We start from the raw sequence: 18702 nt of genomic DNA on the forward strand, positions 1-18702 counted from the left end.
ATGCAGAGCCGCAAGGGAAGGGGCTCACAGGGGAGGGAGCAGCTCTCCTTTACGGGGAGGGCGCTGATGAAAGCCTAGATTGTGTTCTCAGGATAGCGGAAACCCCTGCCCTTCGCCTCCCTCACACCTCTGGGGAACGAGGAACGAGAGGGAGGGAGGGCGGGCGGGATGGAGAGAGACACAGACAGAGGTGCCGAGGCTGCCTTACCTCGCAGTGCCTGCGCTGGGGGTGCCCGGCTGCGCGGGAGGTAAATCCAGGGCTCTGCTCTCCTTGGCGATTGCTGGGAAAGGTCTCTGTTCAGTCACATGAAGGAGTGGCCTGTGAGTAGGTGCTCCAGCTCACCGCTCGATCGAAGCTGCCATGGATTCATTGCGAACGACTTCGCCTTCTGTGAGGAGAGGAGGAAAGGGGAGGGAAAAAAAAAGGAAAAAAACCACTAGCTTAAGACTTGGAGGGTAGATTCACTTCTTTCTTAGGTTTCCAATGGCAACTGAATATGCCACATATGAAGATTCAGGGTGTGTGTGTGTGTGTGTGTGAATGTGTGTGTGTGGGAGGGACAGAGAGATGCACAGCTGCTGAGTCCACAGGCAGTGTAGGGTGTGAGCTAGTCAAGGCGTATCGGTGATTATGGGAACAGACAACTGGACACAGGCAGCAGAGTAGACAGACAGCCAGATGGAAAGAGACTGAAAGCACAGGAAAGAGGTTGGCCTGTGTGCTAAGAGCCTGGCTGTCCCACTGCACACAAAAGGAGAGAGCACCTGACCCAGCACAGGGCAAGGTGCTGACAGAGCTGCTCTGGCAGAAGGTGAAGTGTGCCTACACACACAGCCACACGCACACACGTCACCTCCCAGCCCACACAGTCACCCAGGCACACCGCCTGCAAGGACACTCTGCACACTCAGGACACACACACACGCACTGGACACACACACAGACATTTACTCACTGGTCTTTCCACACCACCTTGCATACATCCCCTAAAAACTCAGAGCTCCTCTAAAGGATGAGGTGCTTTTCTTCTTCACATACACCCTGCACCTACGTACAAGGTTGCACATCTGTATTAAGATGCACACGTGATAACTCAGACAACCATCATACAATGCCACATCAGCTCCACCCAGCCTATTCCACCACCCCTATGAGTACCCAGCAAAAACATTTTATACAGCACAGCAAATAGTGATCCCTGCAAAAATGCACACGGCATACCCAAACATGTCTACCACCAGCTCCTGACCCCTTAAACAAAACTCTCACTGCACAAACACACAGAATTTAATGAGCCCACTCCCATAGCAGAGTACAGAAAAAGTGCCATGCACACACACACACATCATGCCAGTGCAAAAACCACATTAGCAAATGACATATCTGTAGGAAAATGAGGGCACGTAAAACATCCTCATGCACTCAGGAACATAAGTCAAGCAAGCACCAGTGGCTGTATATCACACACAAATATACTCTGCTTATGAATTGCCTGCAGCATACAAACTGATTGTATCAGATACTGTTACCTACCTAAACTCAGCCCACACAGTGGCATACCATCCTTCTGGATCCTAAACATTAGCCCCAGACATATTCTGTCACATAGAAAACACAAATACTCATCAACATCCAACACAGGCAGACAAACTAGACATGAAACACAGACAGCCAGCACCACTCACCAAAAAAAAAAAAAAAAAAAAAAAAAATTCTTGAAAGTTATGAAGCTGGAACCACTTTGGAGACAGCTGTATTATTCTGTGCAAGTGCACGGGTGCAAATTCACACACACACTTTCCACTGCCACACCAAATCTGCTTTAACTGCCCCATATATGAATAAGATTTTCCCCTTTTTTTTCCCACACTACTGTTAATTCTGCCCATTCTACAATCTCCCATGTGTCCCACTCTGGGGGGCAAAGTCTCTGGAGCAGAAAGCCTGCAAAAGCAGCCACACTCATCCCTTCTCTTTCCCTCTGCTCTGGTGTTAGATGTGCATAATTTGCATGCAAAGGAGAGTGCGCAGTCCCACCAGCCCCGAGAGCTCTGAAATTGGCTGATAGTGGCATCAGGGGATGTGACTGCAAAACCTAAGCGTGGCAAAGAAGTGCATAAATCCTTATGGGAAGTTGAGATTTGGCCAGGAAGGCACCGGCTTCCCCCAGGCCCCAGGAAAGACAAAGAGGTACCCAAAGTGGGAAAGAAGGGGCAAGGGAATGAAGGGATATCGGCCCAGCACCAGGGACAGCACAGCGAGCACTCTGCCAGGCTTGTTTAACAAGCTCGGCAGTGTCACAGCGTGATGCTGCCAGCGATGACGGACAACAATCAGGGTTCGGCATCAGGGCAGGCAAGCATACCTGTGTGCCCCCGGGAAATGGGAAAGGCAAGGGAAAGCATGGGCTTTGCAGCGGGGAAGAGCAGCTGTAGCTTATATGGCACAGGGGTCCACGGCTGCGCTGGGATCATTGGAGCAGCGGTGGCACAGATAAAAAAGGAAGAGCTTGCAGGCAGAAAAAAGGCTGGCACAGGCGTGGCTTAGACACAGGCAATGCGGGGGTTGCAGTCGGGTCTAGCCCCAGCCACATGGAGGAAGTGTGAAAAGAGTCCCATAAGCTCGTGTCCTGTGCTATTGGACAGCATGGGCTTCCAGCATGTATGGATACACCTCAGTGTAGTCAATGGAGTATGCATTGCAATTGCCTCACACACATTACATGCCCCAGCAGCCTCAGCCCCTTCCCAGTTCATGTGCACTTCCCACACTCTGACAATTCTCCACTCCTCAAAGCTGCCTACTTCAGCACACTCCCACCTCCCCATGCTTGCACCAGATCCATGTCCATGTGGCAGCATCAGAGGAGCCAGAAGAAACATGTAGGGAAGCCCTCACTGCTACCTCAGTCCCAAACAGCCCCTCTTCCCCTCTGCCTTCACCAGTGCCACCACCATTCACTTTCCTGAAGTGCTTAGAAGGAGTAGAAATTTCCTGTCTCTCTCAGCTAAGCATGGCCCGTGCATCGAGGCAATTTCAGCTTGCTAGTAACGTCAGTGCCTCGGCACTGTGCTCAATTGTACCTGCGTGCCTCTTCCCACAAACATCCATTGTGCATTACAGCAGATGAATAATTTAGGCTGAAAGGGGACAAGGGAGAGAGTCTTTTGGGTCTCAGCGAGGCACACGTACAAAGCAGAGTGGAGAAGGAGCTGCCTCATTTGGTCAAAGCTAACAGATGCTGCCAAACCTAGAAAAGCCACTATGGCCTGAAGAGCTACTTGGGTTAAAGTACGGTCATGAGGGCAATTTAAAGAGGCCTTTGGACTCAGAATTTCTAATAGGTGCTGAGAGTGACACAGAGGTGTTATGTGTGGATGGGCAAGGAGGATCTTCATCTCTGAGACACTCAGCTCTGAGCTAAGCAGCTGAAGAGAGCCACTAGTGGAAAGGGGAACCATCATCCTAAACTGACCTGCAAACCATCTGCTCCTGTGCTTCAGAAGCATGGAAGAAGTACTACGACTGGCTAAACAAGGGAAAAGGGGTTGAGAAAGCACAGCAAACAGGAGCTGAGTAGGATGCAGATGCGTGTTTGGATGTGCACTTTGGTGTTCCTCTCAAACAGATGCCACATCGCAGTTTTGTGATGACATGCAGGGGGACCTGGAAGACACAAACACGGGCCTGTCAGTGCTGGCCTGAGTGAGCCCATCTGCAGAGGAAAATGCTGGAAGGGGGCAACATGGACAATGTGTCACCACGTGTGCAGGAATGTGTGGCCTGTGGTGAGCACCTGTGTGTTGGTGCTGTGCATGTGCCTGCTGTGGGGAGTGGATGCCAGGTATGGATGTCTGGGATGTGCATGTGTGCATCAAGTGCTGCAGTGCAGGCTGAGCAGTGACTGTGTGTATGAGTCTGCTCCTTGCTGAAAACACTGGTGCATTTGTGAGGTGTCAGAGGGCGGTGGGTCCCCTGCCTTGTGTGTGCATGGCAGCCTCTACTTCAGTGAGACACTGGTGTGGTACTGCACACCTGCAGAGCCTTGGGAAAGCAGTGCAGTGCAGCAGCACAAAACTATGGGAGTGTGCATGTACTGGAGAGCACCCCTGGGAGCATCCAGGTTCCAGGGATGGGATCCCCTTTCTGGGTGGAACAGTCTGTCTGGTTCCTGCACTGCCTCTCCTCCTGGACTCCGCTTTCCTTTCTCGCCTTCCCTCAGCTCACTGGCAGCAGCATGCTCTGCCCTGGGAACCAACTCCCACTCACCACACTGGGAGGGAACTCCTTTCTTAGCAGCTCCCTGGTATTTTCCCATACTGAGAGCCAGAAAGTGAAGAAAAAACTCACTGGGCAACCTGAACTGGACCTATTTCCTTTCCATGTCCTTATTCCTCTTAACTGCATTACAAACTCACCGATTTTCACCCAAACTAACAAACCTCCACCCCCAAGCCCCAAACACTACAAACCAGACTCAGCTCACATGTGAGCCATGAGCCATCTCAGGCTGACACAGCTCAGGTAGGGCAGCTCAAGGTAACAGAGTTAGGAGAGAGCAGTCCCTATAGCTGGGAATATGGAGAAGCTCTTGCAGCTGCAGCCATACCTGTCTGACTTTCACCCATAGCTGGGGTTGGAGTAAGAAATTTCATGCAGGAATTGCAGTCAGGACAGTTCAAACTCACTCTTCTGGAGCCAAAGCAACACGTCTTAGCTGCTCTGTTATTGCTCCTATCAGAAGGCTAAACCTTCAGCCAGATCCCACTTCCAGGGGAACTTCCAGGCTGGGTTCCAAAGCATAGAGCCTGTCCATTTGGATCACATCCTGGGGCAGTGGGACTTGAGTAAGAAGAAAACCAAAAAGACATTTCTTTATTTCTTTAGCCTATTCTGCAGATCACTACCTCCCTCCCAAACACCCTGCCAGAGCTCTATTGTTTGTTCTGAGGCTGATCTAAATTACTCAACTCCCCAAACTGAAATGCAAACAACTGGCCTCCATTTCAGGCTTTGCTTTTGCCCTATATCCCACTTTGCACCTATTCTCTCTGGAGGACAAAACTAGCACAGAGAAACCACTTGTGAAAATATGCACACCTTCCCTGGAAGGCTCCATGGGCTCCCAGTAAGACCCAGTTTCACGCAGGACCAGAAACATACAGTTTTGCCATGAAATGGAGCCTTCACACTTAAGTACTATCTGTTTCTTTCTCAACTGCAGTCCTGAATCTGGGGTATCCCCAAACTTTACTCAATCCCATGCACTGAAAGCCTCATCTCTAAGCTCCATTTTGAACCCTTGTCGCCAGTTTTCTTCTGAATTCAGCCTTTCACTTAACACATGAGAGTGTTCTGTACCAAATCCCTTCTCTGATGTTTTCTCCACACCGTACAAAATGACAGACTGGGAAGGTCTGGCTGTCTGATCCACTGCCTAGCAGCAGTCACGACCCACAGTGCAGGTCTCCAGGAGGCAGGACAATATTTGCCAGATATTTTTTCCCTACAGAGGAGCCCTGCTCATGGCTTAGACAGTTTGGGTGACCTTTTCACTGCTGGCAATCACAACCAGGAAAATAGCCCTCTGTGCTAATATTTAAATGTCCTCCATGAAAAGCACAGAACCAGCCTCAGCACCTGCTGCGGGCTCTCCCCTGTGCAGCACCACAGCATTGCTACTCCAATTCTTCCCTCACACTGAGGTCTTTCCCTCCAGCCTTGCATCCTTCTCTTCCCTGCTCAGCTTCATGAGCAGCTCCTGTCGATGCTTTTCCCACATCCTGCCCTGCAGCCCTGCCAGCTTTCCAGGCCCCACCAGGCATGCAGAGAGTGAGCCCCTGATTACCATTCAAGCTGGATTCTCATTAGGCTGAAATGCCCCTCCAGGAGATCCATTAACAGTCCATAAGGTTAACTTAATCCAGCCAGTCTTGTGTGGTCTCTGCCCAAATTCCCTATTACATTAACAATCTTGAGCCTTAATTAGCATGTAAGGCAGAGGTGGCATTATTAATGGAGATAATATGGAGCATTAAGAATAAACAGGGCAGGCTGTCTCTCCCCCACCATGCATGCAAATCCTCTTCTGTGCAGAAACAGCGTGAGCTTCCCCCATGAGCAGCACACGTGAAAGGCTGGGGTGCCCCAGACCAAAGACAAACCCTGGTGTATACAGCCAGGCTGCTGCAGGAGGATGATGGGGAGGAAATGAGATCCCAGAGTGACCCTTCATCTGCCTGGGAGATGAGGGGCTGACAATGGGAAGACCACAGTGTGGCAAGTCCTGTGAGGCAGCCTTGCACCAGGAAGGAGCAGTCATGTCCTTGGCTAACCCAGCCACCCCATGTTTCTGGGAGGCTTGACAAAGCAAGGCCAAAGTATCTCTGCACCCCTGCACATTGAATTCATGCTGCCATGCGCATGCACACAGGATAAGACCATGGGTATATGGCTCAAACATCATGGGCAGGGAGGGAGAGGATGTCTGTCTGAGGGAAGCAGGCTGCAGGAACCAGCTGCAGCTGTGCAAAACGCTCCTCGTGAGTCTCCTTTCTGACCACTGAGCCCCAGTGCACTGGGAATACAGGACAGGACAGAGGGGCTTCAGATGAAGGAGAGAAGCAGTCGTTTGAAGGACCAGAGAATAAATGATGGGGGTTCCAGCTTGGTGCAGATTGACAACATTGTGGGGAAGGGACAGGTCCCTTCTGACACTGGCTGGTGACTGGCTGCACAGGTGGCTGCTCAAAAGAGCTTGGTCATTACAGGTGAAGGGTCAGTCTGGGGCAGACCCTCTCCCAGGCCAGGCAGAGCCAGCATGGGTTTGAGTAGAGGAGGGGAGGACTGGTGCTGCCAGCAGCAGCGAGGGGCTGGGGCAGCAAAGGGTCAGGGATGCACTGAGTATCAGCCAGGAAAAATTGCAAGCCTGACACTTTCTTCTAATACAAGCACTTGCAAAATCATAAGGCAAAACAGGGGAGGAGAGAGGGAGAAGCAGCTAAGCCAAGGAAGCAGAGCCTAATGACAGGACCTCTGGACTGCTAATTCGCTTCCAGCAGCACCCAGCAGGATGGGGGCAAAGAGAGAAGCATGTCTCAGGGACCCACAAGTGCAGGGAATGGCTTCCTGAGTCTGGCTTGTCCCTGAGGTCTGACCCATGCTGTTCCAGCATGGCTCTGCTGTGCCCAGTGTGTTCCTCCGGGCTTTGCAGCAGGGCTTGCACTGAGAACAAGGATCCCTGAAGCACAGAGTGATATCCCTGTGCCTGGGCCCTGGAGCACTCAGCCAGTGCTAAGTAGCCTTGCTTAGCGAGGAGCAGTGCCTCAGGCTGGGCTCTCTCCCAGGGCTGCACTCAGCCTCAGCCCAGCTGCCTTCACATGCCCAGAGGTGCAGCAGAGGCCCTGAGCAGAGCCCAGCTCTTCCACTTTCCAGCACAGCAAGTTCCCACTCCCCCAGGCCCACCAGCCAGTCCCTGCCAAATCCATTTGTCCAATCTTGTGCTTTCTACTAATCCTGTTGAGCCATCCTTTAAGTTGCTCTGAGGCAGAGATAGAAAAATACAAAGATGCCCTAAGAAGCTTCCCCTGACCTTGCTCAATTCAAGATAAAGGGCTACAGTTTAAAAAATTACAGTGGGGGTCTGTCACTGATCCATTGCATGGATTAAAGGGAAACAAACAGAGAGACAGGATGCAGCTGGTGCTAGGTGAGCAGACAGGGAGGGGAGAAAGGTTACAATCAGCATGGGGGAGGAGACAAAATGAAAGAAAGAACAGAAAATGAGAGGGAGGGAAAAAAAAAAAACTTCCCCCTTGCCATCTCCATACTTGACTAATGGTAGAAAAGCTTTGTGCATTCATGATGTTATACAATGTCTCACCACCTTTCCTGGTCTGTAAGGAAGAGCGAGGCCGCTGTACTCTCCGTGGTGTTACCAGGCTGGGGACAGGGTGCTGGGGCTGGAGATGAGCTCCTTTCCCTGCCAGAAGCATCCAGTGGGGTACCTGACTGAAATCCCAAGGCACAAGTGCCTGCTAAAGAGATTGTCATCACTATCTCTGCTTACGAGATATCTCTGCGTTCTTTCTCCACCCCTTCACCGTCCCTTCACAGCAGACCTCTCAGCTCATCTCCTTCCCTTCCTGACAGTGCTGTCTTCTCACTCTCCCTGCTGCTTGCCCTGGCCCACACCACATCTGGCAGCATCTAAACAGACTTCCTACCACCCACCCCAGTCCCCTACAGCCCTTGACTCAAAGGTTACTCAGAACAATTTTCCTCTGTAGGAATGTCATAATGTCATAAGGACTAGTGACAGTGCCTTCTTTCCCTGTACCCTCCAACATTTGTTCACCCCACAAGGGCCCTTTGGTCCCTGGCATGAGCCTGTTTTCCCCTCCTGAACCTATTCTTTTTGAAGAATAGGTTGGATCACTCACAAGATGGCTGATGTTTCATTTTCATTCTTCTTTTACAGGTATGTTAACCAGAAAAGGAAGCTTAAAGAAGGTGTACACATCTCATAAAAAAATGCTGGAAAACTGTTAACAATGGATGAAGAAAAGGCTAAAGTACTCAATAAAATTTTTTGTCTCAGTCTTCAATAACAACATTTCTTCCCACTTCTCTTAAGTGGATGGACAGGAGGATGGGGACTTGGAGAGCAAAGTGCTTCCCACTCCAAATTCAGGTTCATGGGCACCCAAAGAACCTGAACATACATAAGTCTATGGGCCCTGACAATATGCATCCCTGAGAGAATTGTCCCAGTGTGGTTGCCAAGCCACTCTCCATGATATCTAAAAAGTCATGGCAGTAAAATGAAGTTCCAGGTAAAGGGAGAAGGGAAGCACTGTACCCATCTTTAAAAAGGTAGAAAGGAGAACCCTGGGAACCACCAACCTGTCAGCCTCACGTCTGTGCCTGGGAAGATCATGGAAGATCCCCTTCCTCTTTTTCAAGCCTCCCCAGAGCCTGCCCACTTCTATCTTGATGACCAAGGCACCTTCAGCTGGTTTCAGAATTTTTGCCCAGCTTGTTCAGCTCCTCCTGTACCATGTATGGGCACTGCAGCTGACTGAAACATTTTCACCAGAGTGGACCTGGTGCAGCTCATTGCTGTGATGTCACTTCCCACCCAGCAATGCCCCATGTCCTGCTGCTAAAAGCTACACCACCGTAGCCAAGAAGGAGGCAGCAGATAGATGCAGAAGATGAAAGGTGAAGGGATATAGGAAAAGAGACAACAGAGACCATGGAATGAGACAGGTCTATAACACCACACATGACAAAGGAAGGGCAGGGGAAAGAGGTGTTAACAGCCTCCTGCCACTCAAAGATCAAGGGTCGGGAAATTAAACCAGAAAGTTACAGGTTCAAGACAAACTGCATGTGTGTGCTGCACCACTTCCTACTGTGAGATTCTGAGGATGCTAAAACTTATCTGACCTCAAAAATCGGCAGGACAAATTCAGGGAGGAAATAAATCCACTGAGAACTAAAAGTGCACAACAGATCTTCCAGCACTGGGTCCTTCAAATATGCTGAGGCTGAAAGGGTATTCAGAGGAAGTGCTACTACACAGTTGTCCTGCCTATATGCTATTCCTTTTTTCTGCTGCAGCTGGAGATACTGCACTGGAAGGACCACAGACCTGGCTTGGTAAGGTCCTTTTTGTATTCCTATGGCTTTCCATAGCTACGCTGACCCAGAAGTCATGGGGAAGAGTAGCTCTGAGTAACAGTATCATTTTGGTGCATCAGATCATTTTGGAGATGGATGGACAAGGCAGCAAACAACATAGCTCATTCCAAGAAAGATTTTTTTTTCCCCTGACCAAAAGCTGGAAGGATGTCAGATATCATTTCAACCAGTCATTCCAGTATGGATCCTTGTTGAGAATAAAACCTCTGCTTGAGCCCTAGCTCCCTCAATGCCTATTTCCAGACTTTTCTAAGACCAAATCCCCTTTCCCTGTGTTGATAAACACAGAACTCTTTAAACAGACCATCTGTAACAGGTCCAACCCCCTTGAATTCCCTTCCATTTCCCTGATCTGTCTATCACACTATTCATGGCAGGCTCTCCACACTAATCCTTTTATTGTGATCTCGCTCAATTTTCCTGGCCTATGACTGCAATGAGGAAAAAAGGGAGGGGTATTAATCCTTCTGACCTTGTTGTCCCAATTCTGGGCCATCTGTGACTAGGAATTCAGAGGAGGGAAGTCTGATCCTCCTGACCCCACTATAAACCCCTTGCTTTGGTAGGTTCAGTTTGTAGTGTCCTAGAAAGATGATGTGGAAAAGCCCCTTTTCACTTACAGCCACTTCCTGTGAGATTCCTTCCTAGACTACCTTTCCAGCCAGAGAGGGTAGAGGGAATAATGTCCTCCACCTCCATCAGACTCTGTTTACTGATTCCTCCCGTATCACCTCTCTGCTCCCTCAACAGCACTGTCTGTGGGTTCTTCCCAGCCACGGGACAGGGAATCAATAAAAGGTGAAAGACAATCAAACATCTCACAGAATTTCCCTGGCAGTGCTGCATATAAAGAGGAGGCCTTGCAGCTCACTCCACTTCCACCAAGGGCCGAGTGTAGCCTGTTCCCTCTACCCCTTCCCACCACCATGTTTCCTTGCTGCCAGCAGCTGCATCTCCAGGAACCTGCCGCACTATTTCATAGACAGCTTGAGGACTCACAGCAGGAAGCTTGCATGTATCCTCAAGAGACAAGTATTCTCCTCTTTGCTCAACTTCATCCATACCTCTCACTTTGCCCATTTTTTGCCACTTAAAACAATCTCCTCTTTTCCTTGGTGTTTACAGCTCTCAATACATACAAACTGTTACATATCATCGTTTAGTCAAGCTCTACATATTTTGTTCTTTTAATCTCTCCTCATAAATAAGTATCTTCAGCTCTTTCATAATTTTTATTGCTCTTCTCTGAACTCCCTCCTATTTATCACCTTCCTTCAGCTAGCACAGCACCCAGGTCTGCATGCTAGGTTTTCCAGACTGATCTTACTAAGGCCTTGGATGTAACATGAATTCAATCTCCCCAGTGCTTCAAGGCTTGATGTTTCTGGCTGTCCTTGAGTTTCTGGATGTCAGGAAAGCTGTCTCACTTCATACAGGTGGCACCAGCTAATACAACTCAAGGCTGTCTCCCCAGAGAGAGGAGGAAGAAGGTTCGTGAGAGGTGGGGAGAAGAAGACACATGGACAGGTGGGACAGATGACCTGCAGCTGAGCAGGGGACACGACTACAAACTCTTACATAGTCACACACCTCAAGAAGAGACATCAGATCCTGGATATGGAAAAGGTGCATATGCACACACACACAAACACGTGTTCACAAATAAACCCCCAGTGACCTGCACCACACACGAGTGCACACAGGAACACACACACAGGGATAATGCCACAAGGCAGGAATGACAGCCATGTATATTGAGACTTTGGGCATGCACATGTAACCTGGGCACACAAGAGGACAGGACAGAGTCTAGCAGAAAATGGCGCTCTCCCTGCTCATAAACATACATGTTCTCATGCATAAACCAATGCTCCCAGAGGAAAGATAGCAGCTCATGGAGTCCTTACAGTAGCCTAAAAATATACAGGCAGCTCTGACCCATCTGGTCTGCAGATTGAGCCTATGAGCCATGGAAAGAATGAAGACAAACATATGACACCTTGCCTTAAGGCAACTGGTAGCACATGCATCATACTGAGCCAGTCTTTGTATCTACAGACCCTTCCATAGTGATTACATTATCACCAAAGCTATTCAGAAGTGAGGTGAAAGCTGAGGACCACAAAGGGGAAGAAAGGGACTCTCTAGAGGGCAGTTGTGGCAGAGCTAGGGATCCTGCCTCCTACTCTGTGACCTCCCCTCCCTGAGTCATGCTACTGATGATCCTTCCTCACAAGGATGAATTTCCTCCATTTCTCTGCTATCAGACATCCAAAGGAGTCAAAAGCACCCACAGTTTCTTGCAAACAGTCTTTCCCCTACAGCTTACCTAAACCAGACATGTATTAACATTTTGTGAGTGTCAATGTATAGAGAACACAAATTCTTGGCCCCCAGACACATCTTATTTCTGTGAAATTCGTACTGCACCATCAGCTCCCCAGAGCATCACCTGGGAAGAAATTCTGTACTAAAGGGCTGAAAAAGCTGGAGATGCCCTCCCCAGGGTGACTGCAGACAAGAAAGAACAGCCCCAGCACATCAGTCAGGTCAGCACAGAATGAGCTTCACCTCCAACAGCAGAACAGACTCACCTGTGGGGATTTGATCCCATGCCTATCTCTGTAGCATCTGATGCCATGCTGTAGGGCACCATGTAGCCACTGAGACTCCCCACACCAGTGATGCCTGGAAACCTTTAAAGACTCCCTGCACATGGCAACATCTAGGGACAAAACCCATCAAGTCACTCACCTCAACCTGACTCCTGGTAGCTTGTTTGCCACCTCTTAAAATGCCATGGAAAGAGTGACAACTGCCCTTCCCTCCTTCTGTACCTCAGCTGGTCAGCTGGAACTGGGTTTCCTCTTGGCTTATGAATGTTGAGAAAATGAGGTCATTTCTCCTCAGTGATAGAAAATTATTTGGTGAGAAACCAGTTCATCTCAGGCAATGGCTATGTACCCCTGAACTACCTAGGAGACCCTTAAAGAGGAGGTCAGGGCAAAGCAAGGCACGAAACCAGCACCAGCTGGGGAGCACAGGAAAGTCAGGGCACAAGTGCAGTGCTGCTAAAGTGGGGCTGTAACTGCTGCCAGACCAGCTCACCACTGAAGCAAACACAACAGCAGTGCCACAGTCATTGTCACCTCCATAGTGTCAAGCTTGACTCATCTGAGGATTTAAAAACAGCACTCATCTGGTTCACAGCTGTGAGAAACTCATCCTGACCCAGCAAAGAGAAAGGGCTGGAGGGGGGTCAGAACCCTGTGGTCTGGTCCCTGAGTTCCGCATTCTCCCTTTCCAGACCACAGAAGGGATTTCAGTGCCCCACTACCCTGGCAAAAGAGGTGGCTCCCATGCCTGCGGCTTGCCTCTCCTTAAGTAGCTCACTCCATGTCCTCCCTCACCCTCCCCCCACATGGAAAGGCACTGGGGGACACAGAGCTCTCTGCTCCTTTGGAACTGCTCAAGCACCTGCTGTAACTCCAGTCTGGGCAATCCTCACCAGCAGAACCTGCAGAGCTACCAGGCAAACTCCAGCTTTCCCCATAGCTGCCAGCAGCCTGGGATCCCTCACTGCTCAGGACAGCTCTGCTCCTCCATGAAGGAGAAAAGCAAAACCACCTCTGTTCCCAGAAAAGGAGATATTTTGCTGAAACACATTTGCTCTGCACCTAAGCTGCTGCTGTCTGCTCTGGTGCACAGGCATGGGCAAGGGCTGCAAGTGTTTTTTGGGACATCACATCCCTTCAGAGCAAGGCAGCCCTCACGAGCTCACAAGAGTGTGAGGACAGAGGTGTTCCCTACATGTCCTCTGCCCTCCCTCACACTAATAAAAGAAACAACTTAGCCCAGGTCCATTCTTACAGAGGACCAAGGGAAAAAACCCCACAGTATTTAGGATGAAGGAGAGAGCAGCCAGGTCTCTCTCCTCAGCAAGTATGCTGATATTTTCTGACACAGCTGATAAGAGCACTGGGTGGTTTCAACAGGCCCTGATATGACCAGTAGCTTTTTTCCCAGGTGGGCAGAGCTTTTCACCACTCTTCAACAGGGTCAGATGAGGCAGCTGCACTCTGCCTGGAGCTGCATCTGGCTTCTGACATGACCCAGGTAAGAACAAACACCGCGGACATCATCACAGCTATGCTTCCCTCCCTCTGCCTTCCCTGCAGTTGTTACCTTTCCCATTTTAACTGCAAGCTGCCCCCCAGCAAAACCTCCACCTCTCTATGCCCCCCTTCCCCAAATGCCCTCCCTATCCTCCGAGTGGCTTCTGCTCCACAGCGTAGCTTTGCACCAGTGCAGCGGATCAGACGGCACATTCCCAAATACCCACTTTGCCTGGAGCTGGGGCAGAGTGGGAAAGGCCATGCATGCACAGTTCTTCCCTTGGTGTCGTAGTTTTTGATGGGGGAAGAGCAATGAAGGCAGTTTGCTTCATGCCGACAAATCTGCATGCTTTGTGGGATGGGTGCCTTGAAAGCCAATCTCCCCCCAGGGAAAACAAAAGCGTGAGGAGGGTGGCAGGTGGGGAAGGGGTTGGGGGTGGGGGGAAGGTTGGTAGGTTGGGGAAATCAGTGGGATTAAAGTGTCTGCTTCTCACCCCTGGCACTGCATCGGCACCCTTCCACTCCCTGCAGCTTCCTCACTGCTGCTGGTACGGTCTGCACAGAGCAGGGAGGCGAGAGGGGGGCTGTATTTAAATATATTAATAATGCATGTTCCATGCAAATGAAGCTTCCTTTGAATATTACATTAGCGATGCTGTCAGGCTGCGCTTCTTGGGACCCAGGAGTGACGGGATGTGTGGGGACCCGGAAGGGGGGGGTGTGGGGACGTAGGGCTCACCAGAAATTCCCTCATACCCCAGCACAGCCTCCTTCCTCCCCCTCCACCCCAGCTCCCCCACATTACACACACTCCCACTCCCTCCCACTCTCCGTGCATGACAAATTCCTTGGCTCACAGCATGCAATGCAGCCAGGCTCCCCAGTCCCCAGGCCCCTCCAGTGGCATGGGGCCCCCCTCCACTCCCTACATCATCTTTACCCCGCTCCAATCTCAGCAATGCTCTCCCTGCTGCACAGCTTGGTTTATACCTCTGTGCCTCCAGAGTGGGGAGGAGGTTCCTGCTCTGCAGCCTTCAGGGGAAAGGAAAGGGAGCAGTTCCTAAGTCCGGCCTGCACCCTGTGCACCCCTTTTGTTTGCACCTACCGTGCTCGTGTGAGCCCAGAGTGGGTGCCAAAGGACCTGTGCCAGCTGTATTTGCCCGCAGCACAGGAGCGATGCTCTCCCTCCCCATCACAGACACCCTGTTTGTTGCCCAGGCACTGAGGAGGTTGTTTGGTGTCTGTGCACAGCCAGCCCGGCTCTGTGCACACTCGGACACGGGACACGCACGCGTGTGCTGCGTGCACGGTGCAGGGCTGGGGCACACCAGCACACACACGCGAGGGCATTACGCACAGCAGCTCCCGAATGTGCTGCCTCCTGCAGTATTAGCTGATTTATGCTGCCTTTCCCCAGCCAGATCCAAGCTCTGGAATGGGAGCAGCGGCAGCTGTGCACTCCTGCCTGTCCTGGGATGAGAATAGGATGCGCCTGTTCGTCTGTCTCCCCCACCCCCCATCACTCCTCCTTTCCCTCCTTTTGCTCCCATTCATTCATACAGCTTCTCCTCCCCCCCATCCCATGCCCCAAAGCAGGAAGATCCTTATGCATAAAAATGTGGGCATGCTTTCTCTGGTGGAATAAACGGGCATGCAGACACCCTGCAGGCAATACATATACACTTACATATGCATTGGAGTAGCTGTCCTGGGCCCCTACATAAACACCCGGCTCCCACCACCAGCACAGACACATTCACACACCCGACAGACACCACGCAATGACTTTTCTGCAGCCAGCCAGTCTCCCGGCAGAGCAGTGTAAGAGCAGAGGAGAAATTTACTCACTCCCTTGCATGCAAACCAGGCGAATATCCACACTCCACACAACGGACAGACACACAGACACAGACCAACCACTGTCCGCAGAGGCTCCCCTGCAAAGTTTACAGAGAGACAGGGAACAGGGAGCTGAGGGATGAGACTGACTCCTTCTCTGTCCCATAACTGCAGGCGATACACAGAGAGGACTGTCTTTTCTGAACATGCACATGTGTGCATGTGTGTGGGGGGTATATACGCACACCCATAGCTACACCTATACATGGATACACACATGAACTCACACAGATCATATATTCACATCTGTTCACACATGTCTATATTCACAGACACATGTACATATAGATACATATATCACCTCCTTTTGCAAGGTCCAAATAGATGCAGACAGGTCAAACCCAGATGTGTGCAGCAAGCCCTGAACCTATTCAGCATCCCAATCCTAAACAGAGCACAGACACACACACACACACACACACACACACACACACACACACACACGGTGAAAGGGAGACCCGTCTCCAAGCCTCTCTCCCTCCCTCCCATCACCCCATGTAGGCATAATCTCCCCCCACACACAGACACACACCCCCTAGGCCACTTCCCCATCTCCTTTGCACTCACCCCTTGCCTTCATCCTCGGATCAGAGGCATCCAACCCCCAGGGAGTGCGTGCACAAGCTGGAGGAAAAGGGCAATCCATGCATCCTGCCCTTCTCCCCCTTTTCCAATCTCAGCTGCTTCTCCGAGAGGCAGCACGGCCGGGAGCCGAGGACACGCGAGGCAGCAGCACAAGGACTGCACACAAAAACGTGTCACACGCACACACATACACGTACCTGCTTCTGGAGGGGTGACTGCTCCCAGCTTCCATACGGGGCATGACAGAGACGAAGTGGAGGCACAAAAGACCCCGGTCCTCGAGCAACTTGCAGCCCTGCAGATGTGTTTGTGCGGGGGGTGTCCCCCACTGGTGTCACCCCTCGGAGCTGTAGCGTTCCCTGCCCCGCAGCTGGCTCATTCCCGGCCGCACCTAGGCAGCGCTCCCAGCCATGCACACGCGCGAGCACGACAGGCGGGGATGGAGCAGCAGTCCAGGGAGGGCACGCACAGCCGGAGGATTTGCTGCCTTCGCCGCATCCGCATCACTGGGGGAAGAAGGCAGAAAGGGCTGTATTGGCATTTAAAACGCAAGTGATTAATTCGCCACAGGCTCGGCTGATAGGGCTCAGGGACCAGAGCCGGCGGCACTGCTTCTCCCGGCTGGGAAGGCTCTGACAGGCAAAGGACCCTCTCCCATGGAGCCAGTTCCGAGCTCTCCTCGCCTGCACAGCCACTGCTCCGGTGCAGGCAGAAAGGGGTGGGCCTCCACCGGAGACATGAGCACACGCATGCAACAGCTGCTGGGAACTGCACACACACGCACAAACACACACACAGACACAATTCCCCACAACAGCTGCTCGGGAGCTACACACAACACACAACAGCTTCCCGGGAATACACACAAACAACAGCTGCTGGGAAATCGCACACACACAGAGGCTACAGCTTCTCAGGATTAAGTCACCCACATGAAAATACAACAGCTTCTAGGAACCACACAGCTACAAGCAACAGCTGCTGAGGAGCCACACAAACACACACACACACACAGACACACACAGACACACACACACAAATGGATGCATACAACAGCTGTACAGCTGTACACCTACTGACACAGGTACGTGCAACAGCCATGGGAAACTACACCTGGATACAAGCCCCTGTGTTATTTGCTAAAAAAATTGACACATAAAAACGTAACAGGAGGTGGAGAAAACCTTTCATCCACACACAAACACATGCATGTCACTGCTCTGGGGACATTGTCTATCACACACCTCCTCAAATCACCACCACAGAAACACAACAGCTCCTCAGGAAGCTCCTGGAGCCACATACCCACCTGTACGTCTGGAAGACCTTCTGTCTCCCTCTCCCCAACCCCACATGTGCCATGACCAATGGAGATCTTGCTCACAGTCAGAAACAAGCATCCATGTGCGCCAGGTGTTGGGGACTCAGCCACAGCTTGGCCCCCAAATACTTCACACAGGCAATACCTGCTAGGACAGTTCCTTGACAGAAAGCAGAAGCACACCTGACAGACATAAATAATCCCTGCACAGACAGCAAGACCACAGCTGAAGGGACATGATGCACCCCTCACACTCACCACAGCAGTGGAGGGACTGCCTGCTCACTCAGAGACACGCACACAAGCAACAGCTGAAAAAACTTATAGACACTGGATGGGAGCTGGCTTCCTAGGATGTACAGTCCAGCCTCCTGCTATTCCAGGCAACCACATCATACAGTCTAGCTCATAAATGTCTCCAGGTCCATCTGAGTACTGTGAGACTATTTGCTTCCTGCTCAGAAGCTACGTTGAAATTAAAAGCCTGCCCCAACATCTGCATTTACCCAGGCCCAATTCAACCCCATATGTTCCTGGGCCAGCTGGCCACATTCTTCATCTGGGCATGCATAGAGGTTGCAAGAACAAATGGAAGTGCCCTGAAACCTCCACTCCCCCCTGAACAGGCACCTGCTGCCCCCCTGTTTCACACAAACATAGCACACACGCCACAACTAGGTGAAAACCTTCCCCTCAGCAGAAATACCAACATGCTTACAACAGCTTTTAGGTAAACAGCCATCTAAGCCTGCCACCCTCAGCACTCACATGGACTCAGGTACAGAATATACAAACGTGTAACCTCTAATGGCAAACTAATGATTTTCTTCATGCAGTCCAGAAATTGAAGAAGAATTAGGCTGACACACTCCCACACCACTGCAAGCAGCACTGCTATTAAATATATTATATTAATGGCATGAAACTGCAGCAGGGGAGGTTTAGGTTGGATATTAGGAAAAGATTTTTCACCCAGAAGGTGGTTGACACTTGAACAGAGTCCCCAGGGAAGTGGTCACAGCACCAGCCTGACAGAGTTCCAGAAGCATTTGAGCAATACTGTGAGCCACATGGTG

The 18702-nt window shown here is 50.9% G+C and overlaps 1 long non-coding RNA gene across 7 annotated transcripts in view; it reads right to left on the reverse strand.

Annotated features, from left to right (window-relative positions):
- Positions 1–18024, reverse strand: part of LOC141728790 (uncharacterized) — a 50649-nt gene extending 32625 nt beyond the window's left edge. The window contains exons 1-3 of one of the 7 annotated variants that reach the window (XR_012580009.1): positions 17550–17564; positions 16503–16811; positions 209–389 (exon numbers count right to left, since the gene is read on the reverse strand). This is a non-coding gene — a long non-coding RNA (uncharacterized LOC141728790). Of the gene's footprint in view, positions 1–208; positions 390–16502; positions 17140–17381; positions 17457–17549; positions 17565–17614; positions 17828–17884 lie in introns of those variants that run through there. The other 6 variants (XR_012580008.1, XR_012580006.1, XR_012580007.1 and 3 more) reach the window with 6 other exon arrangements.
- Positions 18025–18702: the final 678 nt, after the last annotated feature.

This window comes from Zonotrichia albicollis, chromosome 4 (genome assembly GCF_047830755.1).
Source record: "Zonotrichia albicollis isolate bZonAlb1 chromosome 4, bZonAlb1.hap1, whole genome shotgun sequence".
In the NCBI taxonomy this organism is placed as follows: domain Eukaryota; kingdom Metazoa; phylum Chordata; class Aves; order Passeriformes; family Passerellidae; genus Zonotrichia; species Zonotrichia albicollis.